Here is a 21,880-nt window from a genome sequence, read left to right as displayed (position 1 = left end):
ATAGAGCCCCTCTCTGTGGGATCTCTTTGGGTCAGTGGCCCCGTTTAAGGAACCCCAGAGGTTTTTCGGCAGTGTGTTTGCAGTGCAGCTGTCTTTATTCTGCTTTACATTCTCATTTTTTTTCTCTGTTTGCTTTCAGAGGAAGTTCACTGAAGATTGAACGTTTTTTGAATGGAATTCCTTAATATAATCAGGATAATATCTTAGGATATTTCCAGCATTGTACTTGAGTGAGGGCTCCTGGACACCTGATTTCACTCCTTTGCATTTTGCTGTGTTCAATATTTAAGATTTAATAAGCAATCAAATGGTTCATGAGGTTTACCCAAAAGTACATTGAAAGTGGCAGCTTGATGGCACCATTAGAAACGACCAACTTCCATCTGATTGAATATAAGAATTAGATTTCCATGCTAAATTTTGAATTCAGCAGTGCAGGACAAAACAGAAGTTTGCTTTAGATGGCTTTATGATCTGTAGAGCATGCAGCATCGTCTGCCCTTAGACACATCATTGAGAGAAGCCAAACATGTACCGGAAAAAATGGAGGTAATGGTTGCAGAAACGCAGGCGAGGATGTTTTAAGCATACCACACAAATACATCAAATTAACCATGACCAGGCTTTACACTGCGTTCCTCTGTGCATGCTGTAAACTCTTTCAGAAGCATAATTTCACACAATTTTGTGTATTGCTGATGAATGTGAGAAATGATGACATGTTTGTCTGCCATGAATTTGAGTGCATAAAGTTCATACCCTGTGAGGCTCACATTGGCCATAGTAATAAGAGAAAACCATTTGGCAGTTAAGAGCTTGATTGTATGACACAGTGCAGGTCATGATTTCATTTTGTGTTTTTCCAAAAGCAAAATGACTCGAGGGCTTTCAAGCAAAGCTCTGCCTCACAGAAACAGGTAGACAAATAAACGTGTAAAAATCGTTTGTAACTCGAACACATTGTTTTCCTGGGGTTGGCAGAGGCTTTGTCCCCACGAGCTGTTATTTACGATGATCTGACACTATGAATGCTCATGTTGGACTCTTGATCTCTTTATTCATACCACCTTTCAAAGCTCCACTGTTGTGTGATCCCTCTTTTGGCTGGCTCTGCATATGTGCAGCACAGGACCATTGTAGAGTGTTGCGCGTCAGTCAGAATGAATAGGAGCCCACCGCTCTTGCTTTGCGGTGTGCTGACAGCAGGGAAACAATACATGATAGCTTGGTTAGAAGGTTGAGTTTGTAGGAATTAGGTTGTTGGTGTTGAACCGGATCACTGGCATCACGGTGGCATAAGGGGCCCCGATGTGGACACCCATTTTCTGCCTGTCATTATTGATGACACAAAGACGTATCAAAAAGGGTGAAATGGGACAGAACAGCAGTCAGTGCGGGTGCAAAGGCGTGAAACATGATCAGACCACTCTGTTGAATAGTGGTATTATGGTGCCAAAAATGTGAGCGAGAGAGAGAGAGAGATGGGGGCAGAAAGAGAGTGACTGGCATTGCTTTCATATCTTGTCACCTACTCACTCCACAGTGCTGGCACTGTGAAGCATAGTTTGATGCATAGTTTAGATGTATGAACATTTGTTCATGGCCCACATGGTTTTGCAAGAAAAACAAAAAGGGTCTTTGCATGCCAAACCATAGCAGCCGAAAGCTGCAGGCAAATCCTGCCCTCTGTCTTAATTTGTACAACTTTACAAGCAGGGCACTGAGCTAAATTTTCGAACCTGCATGATATGAATGAAAATCACAGAGGGGTTAACATTTTAGAATTGTTGTCTATTTTTTTTTCCCAGTTTATTCAGATAACAGATTAACATTCTTTTCCACCCCATCACTTCTCTGCATGACCCTAGTTTTAGCACCTGTCTTTTCAGCTACAAATAAGGAAAGCTGTCTCTAAATCAGTAACACACTGAGAATGCAGCTGTCTCTGTTTCCTCCTTTTTATTTCAAAATTAAATTGTGGATTTTTTTTAAATTTTTATTTTTTTAGTTTGTTTTTGCCTTTTCCTAAAAACTCATATGGTTAGGGAGAAAATGTGACATACATGCTGGCCCACGTTTTAGCCCAGGGTGTTGCAATGTGGTTTGTACTGGAGTCACCAGGATGCCCCCCCGTGTATATTCCTTTGTCTTTGCCCTCTGATAAACTTCAGTTGACCTCTCTCACTGCATGTCTCGAGGGCTTGAGTCTTTGTCAGTGCCCTAATTTTCTCCTCCTTACCCTTTTTCCCATCTTCATTCCTGACTTGCGCTCTTGTTCAGTGTTAAATGAAGGCATGGCCACACTTGGATGTGCTGTGACAAATTGGCACACAGGAGGCAGATGGTGATGGGGAGGAGACTGGTTGTCATGCCATTTGCTGTAACGACATGAATTGATCTCCGTGCCACAGAGCAGCCAAACACGCTTCACTTGTGTAATCCTGACTTTGGTTAGCGCATACGTGCATGCACACACACGTATGCCTACACACACACCCCAACAAACTCTGTTCCACATGCCACACTACACCAGCCTTCCGTCCCCATTAGTATCAATGATGTGTGCAGTGGAGGCGCTCGCTAACTGTCATAGGCTCTTTGCTTGGATCCGCTCAGAGAGGCAAAGGGATGCTCAGGGATTTTGACAGAGAGACAGAGCTCAGACTAATGGTAGGCCGGTGAGAGTTGGGGAGCCCTAAAAAAGAGCCTACGATAGGCATAGCTTTGCCGGTGTACTGTACGTGTCAGCCAGCTGTTCTATTTACAGAGCTGCTGTCTTAACAATGTTTGCCCATGAGGCTTTGGTGCAACTCGTCTAAAATCCCCATGGGTGTTTTTTATTGCAACATGACTTCTGGTAAAATTATAGTTTTCCTGACAGGACTGGCATTGCTCATTAGGCCTTCCAAGGGATATTAAATTTGTTCCCCAATTGGGTTTTCTTTGTAGCTGCATTAAAATATACTCATCTTAGCTTAAATTATGTGTGGATACACAAGAGACTATGTGTTACGAATCGGTGTAAAATTAAAAAATGAAGCAAGCTTTACTTTATAATGTTGGCACTCTTGACACTTGAGCAAAAAGGTAAAGGGTCAAGGACAGGTTAACAGTTAAACTACTAAAATTCCTGCTGTAGTATCTTACAAATAGTTGTCAGTTTAACACAAAAACAAGCGGGTGCTTTAGAATGGAGATGGCGTAGATACCATCAGACAGGAAGTCTTATCTTAGTGTAAGACTGATGAAATGCCCAACGAACCAGTGTTTGATTGGGAAACTGCAGAGAACTGAGAGGTTAATGGATTGTGGTCTGTAAAAATCACAACAAGTACTGAATTCACGTACACGCCAAAACACTGTAAAGGCCAGCTCAATGACAGGATTTCCTGAAGCAGCGGTTCAGAAAATCAAATTTACTGATGAACTTTTCTACCCCTACCTGATCGATACAGTCTTCAATACACGGTAGAGGGTAGGAGTACGAGTCTGTACAAAGTCTTGGCATGTTGTCAGACTTTGACAAACATAGCAATGCCCAACTAGAACTGGAACGTCAAGATATTTTCGTCGGACAAGATAAACCCAGTAAAAACATGTGATTGGATTTTAAGTCTTTACATCTATGTTATGTTCACTCAGCTGACTCTTATATGGCTTCAGTAGAGTTACATGACAAAGCTGCTTAGAAGCAGTATGATCAGATAATTCTGATTTGAAACCATTCTCCAAAACTGCGCACAGGCCAGCAAATGTCATCTATAATAGGGAACTTAGAATGGGCAACGGGCTAACATCTGATCTCCAGGGAGAAAAACGCCTCTCTCGCTCTTTCCACACGCTGATCATAAAAGCTCCTAATTCTTCTCTGGGTGGATACCAAACTCTCCCTCGTCGGTTTCTATTCATCCTGGAACAACAAGGCAAACCCTCCTCCCAATCACGCTTAAATTGTGCACAGTATGCGCGCAAGGCAGACTTCACTATGTGGTTAGGCTTACTTGAGCCTTGGCATGTGTCACATGGCTTTATGTAGGCTGTGACATTTCAATCGTCGCCAAAAAGCGTATGTGAGGATGCATTCATGGACACCTGCATGACCTAACTGATCATGAGAAAAGTGGAAAACCACGTCATGGAATTCTAGACCGAACTGACCCTCTATCCCCTAGTTCCCTTGGCGACAGTCTGCCTGATGTGAGTAAACCTTCTGCTGATTTGCAGAAAACATTTTTGAGTATGTATTAATGTCCTTTGGGTGCCTCAATAAAAACACCCCAGTGCTAGTACATTAAAAACCACCATGCAAATATCAGTCAGTTGTAATTAGTCTGATTTAAAGTTCTTAGCCATGATTGCCACTGTTAGAATATAAACATGTGTCTTTCGTAAGGGAAAGCAATCTGCTAGTCACATATGGCTCTAAATTGAGTTAACCGTTAAAAGTACAGGTTTTCCAAATGAAAGGGGATCGTTAATGGATCCGATTTTCTTTTCATTAAAAGCCTGCATTCAGTATGTGGGCGAGAGGATGGGATAATTGCTGGCTTTAGCGCTCCTCACCTGGAACGTGACAGGATAACTTTCCCACGGTTGTTTAATATTCAGTGAACTCGCGAGCCCTAAGCAGGGAATATCGATCAACACATGTAATGTATTCCTTGCATCCCTAACAGGCATCTGTAGAGCAAAGATCTCAAATGGCAGAGTCTCCTTTCATGATTTTCCTCAAGCAGTGAATTATTCTTTTTACAGATCACTATTTAATCTGGTATTCAACAGTGTTTTGATGAGCTTTATAACTACAGAGAGAGCCAAATCGACTTTTCTCTGAAACATACCTCTCAGACTAATATTTGGACTTCAAAGCAACTTTTTGCTGACTTTTATATTTATCAATGGCTAATTAACCTCACATGGGAAAGCAGAAATAATGCAATTTCTCGGGGCTAGCTTAACTAGCCAGCTTAGCAAAAAAAAAAAGAAAAGAAAAGTGCAAACCTCACACAGCATGCAGTGTTTTATGAGATGTCCACACGCTATTAGACACTCAGAGTTGCTGGACAGGAGCCAGTTTGTCAGTTTGTTACAAGAACGCATACAAATGCATTTGTGCATCTGTGCTTAAGCACAGCCGGCAAGCTGTGAGGAGGAAAACAACTCTCTGTTTGTGATAACAGCTCTTTCAATGTCAGAACAAACAGTCTGCTGGCCTCACTCCCCATAACTACTCGTGTTCACATTGGCCATATTCACACTGAAACAAAAAGCTTCCAGAATATAGAGTGCAAAAACAAACCTGCAGCTAAGTTTAAATAAATCATCTCCCTGTAATGGGAAAGAAGTAGAAGCGTAACTGCTTCTACAATGTCAGCAAACATGGCTGCAGCCCTGCCGTACACCACTCAGGCTTAACATCTGTGTCAAGAACAAAATTCAAGTGATGTGGATGTGCGCTTTACTTCACTCCCAGTTCTCACATCTCTAAGTCATGTTATCCTTCTGCTCAGGTTGGAAACATTAAGTGAATTTGGATAATGAAGGTTTTGGATTGCATTGAGGTGAAAGTCAGGAAGCCCTCCAAAGTTTGACTCAAGGCTGTTTATAATTACAATTTAAATGAGCAAAGGGTCAACAGTTTGCTAATATTTTTTGTCTTAAACAACAAGTAAAGGTCATAAAATAGTGGCTCTTATTTTAGAGTTGGTCTAGATTTAAGCATAATTTATGGTAATGCTCTATGCTATTGAATAATGTTTACTTTGAGGGCAAAGCCTAAATTAATTCAATTATAATAAAGTTCATATATTTGCCCATTGAAGTTCTGTCACTTTCACCCTTCAGATAACTCCTGTGCACATTAAAATTGATCTGTTTGGACAGTTGGCTGGAATCCAAAAGAGCTGCTTGAGATGGAATAGGATCTCTGCTTTTTGGCTTTCGGCTATTTGCACTTGTTAGCTTGACACTGTCTCGCCAAGTTGAAATAGTAATTTGTTTTTTTGGTTCTTTTTTTTTTAATTTTTTTTAATTTTTTTTACTTTTTTGTCTTTGTTTGTGCCAAAATCAGTGCTCTAGGAAATCCTTCTTGTAACACATCAATTTTGGGGTCTATGGTTATGTTATTTGTCACATAAGCCCTGTTTTAATTCGGGAAATCCTTGAATATACAGGCTACAGGTTTTAGTTTCTCATTACATTTTTTTGTGTCAGGTTTGTCTGCAACAGGGTATATAGTGTGTGCAAGCAAAACAAGGGTTCGGGTTGGTGATTACGGCCTTTAGAGTTTGAGTAGTCTAGCTACGGTCTTTCTCAAAACACAGAGAATTGTGCTGTGGACAGCAAGTAGATCAGAAAACCACAGAACTGCAATAGATGTAGCATCTCAGACCTGCCTTCAGCCAACAGACTTGAAGGAGAGACTGAAGCAAGCCTCAAAGCCTGTTTTTAATGACAGAATGTGCTCTGTTATTGAGAAGACTGATTAAAAGCCTTTTGTGTCACAGTCTGGGCGGCAGTAGCATATGGCCGGAGGGCTTAAGCATAGAAAAAAGAGATCTGTAGTACCAAATCCCTGGGACAGAAGCAAGGAAGTAAAGTCATGGAGATTAAAGTGAATCTGCCTCATTCCTCTGCTGCAGAAAATCCTCATTTGTGTATAGGCTTTTAGCTGTCGATTGGGGTGCAACACATAGCACTGCACTGCAATCAAAAAATGACTGAACATGTTAAATTGGAATTTAAAGGTATGCTAGATGACTTCAGGTTAGAGTTTAATAATTTCAGAATGCCCTTTGGTGAAGCAGGCATGTTTCTTTCTTGTCATGTATACCTTCGAGCCCTGCAGCCTATGGCCCTCAACTGACCCCTGGTCCAAGTTTAAGCTTTAGGGAATTTTGTATTACAACTCTCAGGTTGGCTAATGGATCCTTTTAGGGAAAGTAAATATGGACCTCTTTTGCAATTTCTTTAAAGACGTTTTTGTTTGCAAACCTCTGCCTGGCCTCCATCCAGTGTCCAAAGTTTGGAAATTCAGTGTATAAAGAAAAACTCTGTTTTCACATCGTAGAGAGTGTTTATAGGTTTGGGTCCATACTGTGAATCTATGTCAAAGACTTATAAACAAACATAAAAAGACAAATGACAACTGTTCTTCCTCATATACACATAAGAGTTCATCAAGAGTGCTTGCATTTGTCTCAGGCTTTTGTTTTATACTTTCAAGTCACTTTCAGGGAATTGTTGCACTGTTTCAGGGAACGGTTGGACTTTGGATTGACTTCGCTCTAATTACATGCAAATCATGAAAATGCATTTATAACACTTGTGTTTGTTAATATGTCACAGCTTAAAAATGTACAAACTTTTAAATCAAAGGAACTGTAAAAGTTATGAAGTTAAAAGCACCAACGATTCAGAAATAATGCAGATATATTCCTCTAGTGATAACCTGCGAACACTTTCACTGTCCCTCTGGAGGTGTGCAGGTTTGCGTTTAAATTAGCTCATGCATATTTTTGAGAAACTTTATAGTTATCTCAGTGAGTTTCTCCTAGACTCGAAATAGTCTACCTGTCTCTTTATTTACCTTTAATTTTTTTTTCATTTTGACTTGCCTGAATGTTTGAATCAGAGTTCAAATTTTTCTCTGCTTTCATCTTCCGAGAGTTTACCCCTCTGAGATCTGAACAGTATCATTGCTGTTCTTCTTTTTGAGGCAAGCAATGATGTCAGTTACTGAAAGAGGATCAGATTTTATAGCTCTCATACTGCTTCATCAGTACCCAGCACATATTCTTCAATTGAAGAACAACATGGCACTCGCTCCGCAGAGGCTCGTACATAATGAAAAATATGCAGCAGTTGAGCATCAAGGTCATTGTCGAATAGGATTTCTCAAGAGGGCTGAAAAGTCATCTACAGAGTGAGCAAATAAGGCCAGGTGGCTGATGAACTCCAGGAATAGTTTGACAAACCCTATCGCCAGTGACAAATTAAAGTGTCAGCGGCCGGCCTGTGTGGCATCACATTACCTGTGTTATTCTGTGATAAGTCTCATTGCCGAGCCAGCAGCACATGGTCGTCTGGAAAACAGCCTGAGACAGCTATGAAGACAGAGGTACAGTAACAGGAGACCTGGGCAGATGCTTGTCGCTGAGTATTGATTGGACCAGACGTCCAGACGACTTTTAACAGCCACTGACGCAGGCTGTCGAGCTAGAGTGGAAGCTACCTCTTCTCAGCTCCCACGTCAAACTGAAAAGAAACTTGAATAAAATGTGCAATTATGTATTGTTACATAGCATCAGCTAATATGCTAATGTTTCCTGGGGACATATAGCCTATTTACACATTCATATTCAAAGGTACTGAGCAGCCATTATGTTAGTTTGCGACACAGGCAGCTTTTACAATACATTTTCATGTAGTACTATTGCACATACTGTATTTTCTAGATAATAGCTAACTGCTATCATTATACCAAAGAAGCTGGAAGAGTTATTATCCTATGGGTACCACTTAAGGTTGTTTGGAAGTAACATTCACGATTACTCATAGGAAAAGTAGTTTATCATACACCGTGGTCTTTAAACACAGTTTAAAGTTTAACGAGTCAGCTGTTGTTACACTTGCTGTTGTAATAAGTTAACACGTAGCCTCAGATTTTGAGATGTTTGTGATTGGACTGATCCTGTGTCTTCATTTATGTTATAGGAGAATTGTGAGTAGGGCTGAGAATGCTCCCAGGGTTGTTAGTGGTGGGATTGCATGGAAAATGTAAGACGGATGCAAATGTTGACATGGTACCTCAAACTACATTGATTTGAATTCTAATGTCTTGTTCTTTATCTCTGAAATGATATGGAGAGTCATCACACCACTTATCCCTATGGACCATGCCAGTGATTTTCTCTTTAGTCTTCATAAAACACCAGAAATGGTGAATGTAGCGTGCCTACTCTAAATCTAGTTCAAAAAAATTAAACGGGGAACATAGAAAATATTTTAAATCGCAAGCTTCTATTTCTGCTGTTTCTTTGCTGACTTGCATTATGAGACTTTGTAAAATTACAAGACATGAAAATAAATTTGTATCACCTTTAAAATAGTATTAAGGTGACACAAAATATATTCACCAAACACCAATTTGTTATTTAAATAGAAACCACAGTGGGAAGTGATAATTAAGAACATGAATTATGACTATTGAGACTTCCAAGTCATACAATCAGCATGCCTGTCTGTTGTGTGAGGACACAGGACCTTTGACTATGGCTATCAAAAGGTGTCATACATCACCTAAAATGCCTCTACGCATACAAGAATTCCTCTCGAAGTACACACTTTCTTTTGCTCTCATATACAGACACCTTCAGCCTCATGTTAGGGCAGCTGCAAGAGTAATGGCCCAAGGTCTCCTCCTGAACACAGACTAATGAGAATCTCAAATACGACAAGCAGAGTGCATTTATCACGCACTCACACTTAATGACACCACCACCCAGGCTCAACTGCATGCTCATGCCAGTATCTAGCTCCCTTATAGATGGCCCCGTTTGTCCCTCTGCTTTTCTATTATTGTAGCTGCCTGGTCAAGCCTAGTGGAAGGATGGAGGGGGCGGGGGCGGGGAGCAGAATCAGACTCTGTGTTTGCAGGTAAAAGAAGACCTTCTTTGTGTGTCTCTCTCTCTTTTAATTTATGTGTTCCTGTCTTTTTTTTGTTCAATACACCACCCTCCCAGTGTGAATTGGTCTATTCTCAACTTCTTTTATTCTCTTTGTGTCTGTTTTTTCTCTTGTCTCTAAAAACTGAAAAATGCAGATGAGTGGAACTCTTCAGCTGAGGAATGGTGAGGGAGTTGACAGATGAATGCTACATGCACTACTTTGATCTACCTCAATGAAGTGGTGTTGTTTTATTTGTGGGGTGACATGGAGCTTTGTACGAGGACTCTTGACTCGAAAAGCTTTAGAGATCTGCCTGTCAAGGTAACACTGATTTTCACACAATTAGACACCAGGCAGCAGATATTAAGAGGCATATTTTCTATGTGTGTTCAGTAATTCAGTTAAGCTCATCATTTTAGGAAAAAAAATCTCATTTAAATAATGATTAATGCTCACTTCAGGAGTTAATCATGTCAAGGTAGTGAAAATGTCATCATAAATACAATGCCCAATGCATTGATCTTTATGTTGGGAAGAATGATGATTGGAACTGTAATTAGTTGACTTCCATGGGAGCCCCATTGCCTCTAATGACTGTTGGGTATTTAGACAGAGATAAGGACTTATCCTCCTTAAGTGCTGGAAGGCTACATTATCTATACTGAGATCCAAGCCAAGCTTTAACACAACTCAGACACATGCAGGAATGCAAGCAGCCAACAGTCCCATTCAGGAGTGCAACAAAGATGGTCTGTAGGAGAGCCGACAATAGTGATGTACTGTATGCCTCCAATGGACCTGAAAATGACTTGGATCACTTGAGGTGCAAGTAGTTCTGATCATTTGTCACCAGGTTTTTTGCAGAAGACTAATCAGCTAAGCAGAAAGGTTGCTTTCTAAATATGATAGATAACCAGTACAAGCCCTATTTGTCTGAGCAATGCCAAGTTATGTGATAACTTCATCTTGTTTTCAGGTTATGTAGCATCTGTGAGTTAGAGGAATCATAAAAAATGTCAGCTTACTCAACATGTATGTATGCAGCCAATCTAGCCATGCAGAAACATTCGTGTATTCTGTCAGAAGTGATGAATCTTTTGGCCTCCACTGTTTTCATTAAAAGAAACACTGGGGGAGTGTCTTAGTCATTAACATGAGTGTTACTTTGTTTTTGTGTATCCATCTGAGACTACCTAAGCTGCAAGGGGACATTAGATGGATGTTATTTTTAAAACTGCTGTAGCTTTTAAGGGTTTAATTGTGGTAAAACCCATTTAACCCAGCAAAGCAGTAAAGATGAGATTCTCTGTTTCTACTAAAAAGAGGTCAAGAATTGCAATCTGTTACTTTGCAGTAGTTCCTCATTTCTTAAATCTTGGAAATTTTCCATCACTTATGTTGTGTTGTTTTGACTCTTGTAGCTCATGCTCAAAGTACTTAATTAATCCCAATGGAAATTTTTAGGGAATCATCCAACAAGGGATTGAGCCCAAAGCTGGTTAGTTGTATATTGCAGTGTCGAGGGTCGTTCTACATTTGTGTCATTTGGCTACTGTAAGTAATCATTAAAGTAATTTAGGCCTGTTAGTAATTTGGTGTTGTAGCAGGACCTGCTAACCTGAAACTGAGTGGTGGAATTGATTGAGTTTCTGATTCCAGATCAGTGATCTGTGCGATACTGCCATCTCCCCCTCTGCCAGCTCCTCCTCCTCCTCATTGAGATTTCTGTCTTTTTACTGTCAGTATTCATGTCCCATTTCCATGTTTGATGTCCCAGCTCCTGCTAACTTCCTCTCTTGTTCCATGTCACACTGGAGCCTTTGATGAGGTGAAAGGAGCCACACTGCTACTTGGTGTATGCTAGCCCGTGGCCATTGACTTGGGCAAGATGGAGTTTTTACAGCTATAAAATGAGATAAACTGAGCCTGAAAGCTTCTGGGTCTTTCAGTATGTGTTAAGATGATATCGTCAGTGTGAGACGGTGGTAATAAAAGTGAGGTCAGCTGCCACCGTGGGCTACTGCCCTGATAGGTAGCACTGTCATGATAAGACTGCTGTCTCTTTTCATCTCTCCCTTTTCTCCTAGTATGGGATGAAGCTGACACATGGATGTTGGGTTTGAGTGGAAAAGGCATCTAATAATTGGATGCATGCTTGCGTACGGAGAATGTTTGTCCCAAAGACAATGATAAAGTATTTAATCTTCCCAGGAACAGTGAGCCACACAGGCATGATGATGCCATTATCTCCGTGCAGCACTCTCGCCAAGAAGCCTCACTCTTAGCCTTGATTTATATTTCCCTTCATCAGCATCGACCAGTCAGATTGCAAAAATCATTCATTTATAAAAGCAGGGCTTGGTGCTTTTGTTCTTCCTTAACCAAAATTCACAAAATGTACTTTTGTCACACATTCCCTTGCTAGCTTTCCCCCCCATTCCTTGTAATCTTGTTGGGATAATGTGACGGCGATGGATCTTCTCGGTGACGGTTGTGTGATTGCCTCCGCTAACAAGGGATAAAGGCAGAGGAAGAATCTTCACAGCTATTTATCTTCCTTTGATCAATTCTCAACTACTCTGCCTTGCTCTGTTTTATCTTTTGACTATAAATATCAGCTTTGGCACAGCTGAAATTGTGACCTCTTCTTTTGTCAAGACTAAGAGAAATGGTCAGGCGCTCCCCTCATTGCATGATAGTGAAATAAAAACATTTCCACACAGGGTGAAAACACCATTGATTGGTTGCGGAAGACAAGTAACAGATACCTTATGCCTCTCAGCTTTCCCGGCGACCCCTCATTTGAGTGACCCGAACTCGAACTTTAGAAAGATCCCCCTCGAAACTCACTTTTTAGGAGGGAACAAAAGTTGTGGTAGATTGATAATTCATGCAGGATGTCTTTCAAAATAGGAAGTGTGAAGAGTTTGAAATGCAAACGGTGCAGCAAACTAATTGGTACCACAGGGAAGATGGAGATCAAAGAACCTCTGTGTTAATAGAGAACTCGCACTCTCTTTTCGTCCGCTGCCGAGTTAATGGACACAAAGCCACTGTGAAGTCCTCTACAGTGGTGGTCCTCGGTTGAAGCATCCTCAGCAACAGCAAGCAAAAAAGAGATTGCCCATCTTCTGACTCATTTTATCAGTGGTGCAGGTTTTAGCACTGATTGAGTCTTGTCAAATCATGAAAATGCAAGTAAAACCTTTGAAGTATTGATTGCCTAGGTCTTTTTCATGTCTTTGCATTTGTTGTGAGAAAGCCATGAGTATGAGGATTTTTATGTACACTTGTACCTCATGGGGGTCTTTTTTTAAATTCAAGCTTCCTTATATAAACCTCACCGCTCTGCTTATTTATCTGATGACAGAGCAGATTTTTCCTACACTGTTGTCTGATTAAAAGCCCACGCCCACTCTACAGTCACTGTTGGCTTTTTATTTTAGCAATAAAGCAGTTGAGTATACAATAGGATCATAAGCAAGATAAGCTTCTAACCCATTATTTGTATTGCTGTTTGCACAACAAAAAGTCTCATTCTTGTTGTGATTTCGGCCAGCTTGGCATACTTCTGCTTATGCATGAGGTTTTGCTTTTGTTTCCTAGGATTACTGTTTTGTTTTTTTTTTTGACTGCCTACTGCAGTGACAGCTGAATCACAGCCTGCCAAGTCACCACTCTAGAAAACTGTATACACAGTCTTCTCAACGTATTGCTTGGTGTAAATGGTGCAACTTAGGATATAAAATAAAAAAGTAGATATAAATAGATGAATAAATGACAAATAAATGTGTAGGCACACCCACATGGCTGCAGGCAAACCTCTTAGCTCTTTGCGCTCCTCTTCCCATGAGTTTGTTTATTCACCTTAGGGGATGTATAAACATCACCAAAGCTTTTAACCACCTGGCTTGCTTTGACTGAGAGCACAGGCAGTGGCGTCTTAGCTTTAGTTCTGGTCTGAATGCCCATCACCTGGCAACAACAAACCTTTTTAATGGCTGACATCATTCTCACCACATTTTATTGAAGCATTTTATTAGCTTATTTTGATCCCGTCTGGATTGTTGGCTGCTTCCCTGGATAACCTGTGCATCTCTTATGCCCTTGCGAGAGGTCAGCAGTTTTGTGCAAATCGTGACAGATGCAGGCACCGTGATGGTGTGTAAAGTGCACTGTGACAGGAGATTATATCTGCTCTTTCCTCCTTTATATCAGCACTTTCATCATTGCTTTAGTACCAGAGCAGACAACAATGTACAGCATCTGAACAGAGGTGTTGTATTTCCATAATGTCCATGCAGTTGAATCAGTTTACAGGGAGAACACTGATTTAACACTTAGGATGGTATCAATTAAAATTGGTTTGTCCTTTATAATGTATTTAAGTCAGCCCCCTCGCCCCTAAAACAAGCAAACAAACAAACGCAAATTAAATAAATTTCCCACAGTGCAATACGGAAATAAATTTACCAACAGTTCAGTGATTCCTTTTTGTAGTTATAATTGGGATCCTCAAACACATAGTCAAGGGAAAGTCCTCTGTTCGATTTGTTTGCCGACTTCACCTGTGAGGTCAGACTGGGGTTCCTGAAATGGAAAGTTAAAATTGGAAACACAAAATAGAGAAAACAACAACAATCGTCCCACTTTTCCCCCTTTGCTCTGCATTTCTCATCAGTGGCCTCTGGGGGTATCCAATTATGACGCCCTTGAGGGAATGACAGTGCTTGGATTTCTGTCAATACAGGGTTCAGGTAGTGTTTCTCAATAACATTGTGAATTATTGATGACGGAGAGATTGAAAGGAGAACGGGGTAGTTAACATTCACTTTTATATATGAAGAGGAGAAAGAGATGAGGGAGCTAGGTTAGCACAGATGCTGCCCAGCATATTTTAAGCTGATCTATTTGATTAGAAGACCCCAAGGTAAGTCTCGATTTAAATGCCATAAGGACTCCGGAAGATTGAAGGTGGATCCTGACTGACAGGGAGCACAGAATGTTAGTGGAATTATAGGCCTCCCTGAAGATGAATGTAAATAATTAACAGGAGGGAGACGATTGAAGAGGATTTCACTGGTGCAAGCCTTATCCTTCTTCCACCGATAGCCCTTTGGGTTTTTTTTCGCCCATTGCAAATAGACATGAAGACGATGGATGTTGCCTGCAGCGGTTTTGCAGATCGATCAGAGAACCGTCTCACTGTCTGAGTCCTGCATAGATCCCCCTGTGTGAAGTCTGGCCAACTTGATGTCTGTAGAAAGAAGTCCTGAGAGCAGGCCTGACTGCAGGCAGGGCTACTTTTCTCCAAGAGTGATGCCCAAAGCAATTGGTGTTAGCCAGCATCATCTATCCATTCCTATTGAATCCATGCTGCTCAGTAAGACGCTAATATCCTCATTTTTGCTCGAACAACTGACAGTGTACATTATTTATTGCGGAAACAGTTTCCAGACGTTTGTTTTCTCTCTCCATCAGCGGGGTTGTACTTTGATATCAGCTCTCTCAAGATCTACCATCTAAGCTTAAGTACAAACCACACTCTGGTCCGTGGGGAATCTGTGATGAGAAGAGAATGGAGATTTCTGACATGGGGTGACAATCGATGGCCTGTGCAACAGGACAACCCATCACTTGTCTGAACTCTGCGGGCACTGAGGTTAAAGCAGCACTTTCCTGGGAGCAGGCTGAGTGGCATTGATGGCGAGGAGGGTCCCAACCTCCCCTGACAGACATGTCTCATCCCGGATGCCATCTTGCCCTCTCTTTTCCATGGCACAATGCAGACACTGTGAGAATAAGACTACATTATACTGACACCAGGCAGTTGACATACTAATCCAAGAACTAAAGGACTACAGGGACCATTGATTTTCTATTCTTGGTAAAATGCAAGAAGCCAGCCATCACTCCTCTTCGACCTGTGATGCTAATGGACTTTTTAAAATGTTGCCACAGTGATCCCCTAGAGCCGTTCTGTTTTTGCCACTGCAGGACCTTTTGAAAAGCACCAAAATCCCAGTTCCTTTATCTGACATGTTTGTATTCAGCACCCCATCTTCGATGTCTCTGCTGTGTCAAGTGTTTGTACATAGCATCTGCCTGGCCAGCGACAGGTAACGCTGGAAGTCTGATTTAATAATGAAAGTGGCATTATAAACATGAACATGAGTGTTTCTTTTTATGTGTTAAAATATGTTTAAAGATCTTTTTATCTAGGTTGTAACTACACTACAGTGAACTGGCTTGTACCATGTGCAGCATCTACCTAAAATCTCGAATCCACCTATGTGTCTTGTGGGGGTTGTTCTTTCAATTATTGTCCAACGCTCCTTGATCCCAATTCCAATTTGCAACCACGGCGTCTTTGCGGTGAGCCATTGGAAATCTAATTAGTGAAGTTTCTCCTGTCTGGGAGGGTTCAGGGGAGAGTTGAACTAACTGGCAAAGGAAAGCATTGCTTCGAACATTTGTAGAGAATATTTCCAATGAAGAATATTTTCAGGACATTTTATTTTTCACATCAGCTTTTGAACGTTAACCGTGGCTTTATGTGGAAATATCTGAAAGTATGCAGGAAGAGCAGGATTTGAGTGCTTGAGAAAAACAACTCAGTGCAGATGGTGATGTGCTGTGTGATTTGTGTCATGGGACTGCAATGAGATTGGTGATCTGATGAACCTTCCAAAGGGAGTTTGGGGAGGGACAATATGGCTCGGGACTCAACAACGAAATGATTGTCTCACCACACACCATTCATATCATGTGTTGTTTTTCCTCCGGTCACATTAAAATTCCCCTGCAGTTGTTTTGACAGCAAGACCAAAAAAAAAAAAAAAAAAAAATCATGAGGCAAAAATATTCATTAGTTTTACAAAGCTAGAAAACTCAGATATGGTCTGTCATTCAAATGTTTACATTTTTTATTCATTATGTGGATTTTACAGTTGGGTCCATAAATATTTAGACAGAGGCAACTTTTTTCTAACTTTGTTTCTGTACATTACCTCATTGAATTTTAAATGAAAGAACTCAGATGCAGTTGAACTTGAAAAATGTGAGGAAACGGCATTTTTTAACACAACCCCTTCATTTAGGGCATCTGATTTTATTTCAGATATGTGTCCCTGTAAAATCTCTAAACAGCACAGAAAGTCCATCACAGAAGATTAATTGTTGTTGGAGCAGGTTAATGGAGGTATAAAGGGTGCCACAGATACACTAATGGAAAATGATGTTTCGTAAAGCATCTCAACTCTCTATATGCCTTCTTGCATGACTAATATAACACCACGACCCTAATTGTATATCCAGCAGTCAGGGTCTGTTTTCTTCGCTTACTCTTCTGCCTCTCTTGCTAAGTGTTCACTCTGTAAAGCTTGAACACAGCGTCCTCAAACATACCCCACACTTGACTTATCATGTGGAAGCCATATTCTTGGTGTTATTATAGCACCCAGAATAATAGCCTATTTTGTAATGGCCTGCTGAGAGCAGAGGCTAATGTGGCTAATTGTGTCTGAAATTATCATGGAGTCCAGGGATATGCTCGCTCATTATGCTGACCAGTGTTTCCTGCAAATATGTGAGAACAGAAACTAGTGTGGCTTCAGACAAAAGATTCACAGCCAGGGGGCTCAGAGATATCAAAGCCCACAGAGGTGAAAGGTAGACTCAATTCTGTGGCTATCAAAAAATGAGTGGATTAGCCTCCCCACCACTGAAGCACGGTAAGGTCTGGGAATATTAGAGAGTGATTTTTGCATCAGGATTATGCTCTGCTGCTCAGTTGTGCAGCAGGTGTTGTCAGAAAACAGAAGTCCCAGGAGTTGACGGGTGCATACAGAGCAATGCAGCTGATTGAGGATGAAATTGAAATTTAGATTTTAAACGTGACTTTTTACGGGACAGTTATTGTCAGGCAAATGGGGACGCAGAACATAAAAATTTACTTGCAGGAGTTTATACATGAATTTAAATGACTGCATGGCTCAATTCATGACAATGATTTAAGGTCATCATTTCTTATTGTTTTAGTCTGATTTATGCATTAGCCCAGAAAAGGCCTAGATTCTGTGTGGATTCATCTTACAAATCCAGATGCGGTGCTGTTGACTAATCCAAATGAATGTCAGATTATCAATGGTGTGCCACAACATCCCAGAAACACTTACCCCTCCAAAGAGGCCCAACTGCCAGTCTCTCACAGATTGCTTAACACGTCCAGTTCATTAAAAAGAAAATGATCCAAGCCCTCCCATCAAACCCTAGAACACAGAGAGTGAACATGGAATAGGATCAGCACTGGCCTATATCCTTTGGACAGCTGTCAGCTCACCAGCTATCCCTCTCTCCTTAGACTGCACAGAAAGTCATTAACTGATTAGACTTTGTGTTGGGTTAAATTAAGAGAGCTCAGAGTTCCAGAGGGTAGTTGATTTGTAGACACATTTTTCAGTGTGCTTTGCTTTGTCTGCTAGTGTAACAGATTCAAAAGTATAGTTTATGCTAATTTCCAGTTCTATATCTTTGTTTCTTTGACTTTAGCGGGGTAGCGTGATTTGATTTCCAGTTGGAAAGGAAATATGCATCTATCTATAACCAGCCCTGGTGCAGCTGTTCAGTTCATCCTGTCTAAAACAAGCTGCTTTAGCTTTCCCTTTAAGCCAGCTTTCTTTTGATTAGCTGCCTCGTGTAAACAGAAGGTTTTAACTGTTTAGTGGTTGTGCTCACAGCTGTGGCTGTGAGGACCATATTAACAATATCACCTGTTTTTGATGTTACACAGACCTAATGGCATTAAAAACTGTTGAAAACGGAGCCTTTAGGGCAGACTGAAGACTGTGCTTTTGGCACAAAGGAGTTATTTGTAATATACTGACCTCATTATTTGGAACTTGGGCCATATTTAATATAAGAATCCACTATTGAAACAGCGTCTGTCTGAGAAAAAACGGGGAAATAATAAGTCTACTTTAAGCTGTACAACCAGAACAATGTCAGCGATGGAACAGAACTAAAGGCAAGAGCTTGGACCTTCAGTATGTAATGTCTATCTGCAGGAAATCATCTGATGGAGCACCAAAGACTGTTTATTCTAGGAGAACAATTTTAGTAAGGCCGACTTTAGGTACAAATCCCAAAATGAAACTTGTTTCAATATCTTCCATCCAGAAATTTCCTATAAATATAATATACTGTGATGTTTGATTTCATAGTTTCAGGTAAGCAGTGTCTCTAAAATAATCAATGATGCTGCATTCAGTGCCTGATTCACATACAATAAATCACACCCAGAGAACAAATTTATAATCAGGTGAAATGTTTGATATGCACTGCACAGTGTACACGGCACAGAAATGAGTATTTAATCTTTTTCAAGTGCAGAACTGAAATGTTTTTTTGTGCAACATTGATTCATTGATGTGAGCTTCTTTGGGGAGCCTCATTTGCCAGCATTTAACTTAAAAGTTCAGCAGCTTGTGGAGTATATTTTCGTATGATTTGAGCTCGCCAGTATTTCACACTTGAAATCTGAAGGTAAAAATCAGATTTTCTTTTTTTTTGGTGGGGGGTAGTTTTTAGCCTTTATTTGGTAGGGCAGTAGAGAGCAGACAGCAAAGAACAAGGGGAATGATGCAGGAAATAGTGGGTGGAATCTAACCAGGAGCTCTACTTTTCACATATGCTCAACCAGGGGTGGGCGATATATCCAATACACTCGATGAGTATAAAGACAAATCCCTTCTGTCTAGATTTGCAAGTATTTATTTTTGTCACACAGCTTCTAGCAGTAAAGTTTGAAAAATGTCTCCAGCACCAGTTCAGGATAATGAAGTCCTCAACAGTCTGAAACTCAGCCTTAACTATAAGCTAATACTGTATGCACAAACCATGTGGGGTATATTACTTGTCTTGCATAAGCTCTTGTACTCAGTATGGTTGTCTTGTTTTCACACTCTGTTGGTTGCCTTCCTTTAGCTAAGTAGGTTGTCAATAAATGATCTCTGCCTTTCTTTCTCACAAGAATATAGTGTTCCCCGGACACGCTGCTTAGGTTTATGTGCGGCTCTGCGTATTCATGATGAAAGTGGATAAATTTTGACATTCGGCTGTTTTATTGGTAATTTAACGCTATAAATGACAAAAGTTTGTTTAGCCTTTTTCTGCTGTGAATGTTTTTGATGTTTTAAGCGACGTTTCTCACTTATTTGTCTTCATAATAACATCATCTGTTTAAATAGCTGCTTGGCTGGCTGGGAGAAAAAAAACAAAGCAGCCAAATTATACCATATGAGGCTAATTCATCAGGTATATCGCTCTTATACTTACTAAGGCAGGCCACACAAGCTGCTGTAATTCACAGAGTAAACACAAACAGACACTCGCCTACTCACGTCGATTTATGGTGTTGTGATCATCGCTTGACCTCATTGCTAAATGCAGCTTTCTGCCTGCATTTAAATGAGGCACACTATTATCAATATTGATGACAGTTCATGTCTCTGTTGACTTAATTTTCTGCTCCCACTTAAAACCATGTGGCCCAAGTCTCACTGCCAAGCGACACAGTGCATAAACTTGGGAGGGCTTGTAAGAACCCCTGTAGAGGACACATTGCCCTCAATAAATTGGCAAGGAGTGCAGGTCATCACAGTTTGAAGTTGGTTTCGACAAATCCCTCTTCCATCCATCTGTTACTGTCTCTTTCCTCAAATATCAAACAGATGTGGAAATTAACATTCATGCATAATCTCAGCCTTGTGTACAATGTCTGGAGCTGTTAATTATTCCCACACAGACACTCGAGTCCAACTTTTATGCAAACTTTTTTTTTTTTTTTAAAGGGGAAATATTCTCAGAGCTCCTTTGTCAAACACTTTATTGAGAATGATAATCTGTGATTTGAATTCTTGGAGGTGGATGAGGTTGCAACATCTTTACTTGATAAACTGTCATTGATGGTTTTTGTTTGTTTTGTTTTTTTGAGATCATTGACAGATACTGCTTGTGGTGTTATTACATCTTTCTTTGACTTTTCAGTTTTGAAATCTTGATTTCGATGGCAGCACCCTTTGTTCGGCTACGGAGTTGTTCCTTTAATTATGCAAGACAAGTTCTTCTGTCATGCTAACAAACGCACAACAACAAATGAATCACTTTCTGTTTACCACCCAACTTTTTTCCAAAGGACGTGCTCTCTGTACATTTGAATGTTTTTAGCACCAGGTGTTCAGGTTGATAAATGCAGCAAGTATTTGTACTATTTAAGTATTAAGCATTTGAATGGTACAACCTGGCACATGCATCTGTTTCCTTACTCTGTGTGCTTTAGTGCAGATCTGCTTGCAGGTCATGTTAACATTTTCTGATATCTGTTTAAAAGCTGCTTTTAAGCAGTGAGCCTTTTGAGCCATTTGAGCCTTTGTGATAATGGCCCAGGAAATTTTCCTGCCTTTCTCGGACACTAACCCACACCTAAGCCCAACAGTGTTTGCCAGTATTGAAAAGATGCCTGATGCAGACAAGGTCCCGTTATGTGATTGATTAGAGAGTGCATTTTCATCTGTGAAAATTACTTAATAAATCTTTGAGGCTCTCCAGCTTGGGTTTGTGACTTTTCTCACATTGATTCTCAATTTCATTTTTTTACCCATTACTATTCATTTTTTTAACTTTACCAATACATTGCAGTCTGCATAATGAAATGTTTTGTCATTGTAGCTTAACATATCCATTCTTAAGTTATATTTGTATTTATTTTCCAACTTCTGAATTGTTAAACCTTTTTACCCTGAGACCTAAAAGGCTGACTGGGTATTGCCACCACGCTGCATGGTGGGTGGGCGCAGCTTGGACACCAAGAATCACAAAGAAATAGAAAGTTATGGGAGAATTCAAAAATACCAAAGATAGCTGTCACTTCCAAAAAGCCAATCATCTTCTTTGTAGCAGAATCTGGAAACATATTAGCCTATTCTGTTGTTGCATAAATTCCCACAAGTGAGTTTCCTACACTTTCAACTCTGTGGCGGCAGACATATCTACTCTTTACCATAATAGAAATCCATGTGAATGTTTCTTTTGATCTAATATCACAAGTCCCGGTCACCATTGCCTTTAAATGTACAGCCCTGTCACAAATTATCCAGGTATTAGCTTGGGCCTTTTAACCAGACAGACAGGTGTGGCAATTCTAAACATTTAT

General features: G+C 40.4%; 1 protein-coding gene across 4 annotated transcripts in view; it reads left to right on the top strand.

Moving 5' to 3' along the window:
• Positions 1 to 21,880, top strand: part of sema6e (sema domain, transmembrane domain (TM), and cytoplasmic domain, (semaphorin) 6E) — a 146,924-nt gene that overhangs the window by 60,685 nt on the left and 64,359 nt on the right. Inside the window, exon 1 of one of the 4 annotated variants that reach the window (XM_005929457.3) lies at positions 179 to 9,657. The exons of the other annotated variants lie outside the window; for them this stretch is intronic. The gene's annotated coding sequence lies outside the window, so the exon portion shown is untranslated. Of the gene's footprint in view, positions 1 to 178; positions 9,658 to 21,880 lie in introns of those variants that run through there. 4 annotated transcript variants of the gene reach the window in all.

Source organism: Haplochromis burtoni, unplaced genomic scaffold (assembly GCF_018398535.1).
Source record: "Haplochromis burtoni strain Fernald_Lab_line unplaced genomic scaffold, NCSU_Asbu1 Contig_124, whole genome shotgun sequence".
Lineage (NCBI taxonomy): Eukaryota > Metazoa > Chordata > Actinopteri > Cichliformes > Cichlidae > Haplochromis > Haplochromis burtoni.
Note: the sequence above shows the minus strand (reverse complement) of the source record. Positions and strands in the feature narration are given on the sequence as shown.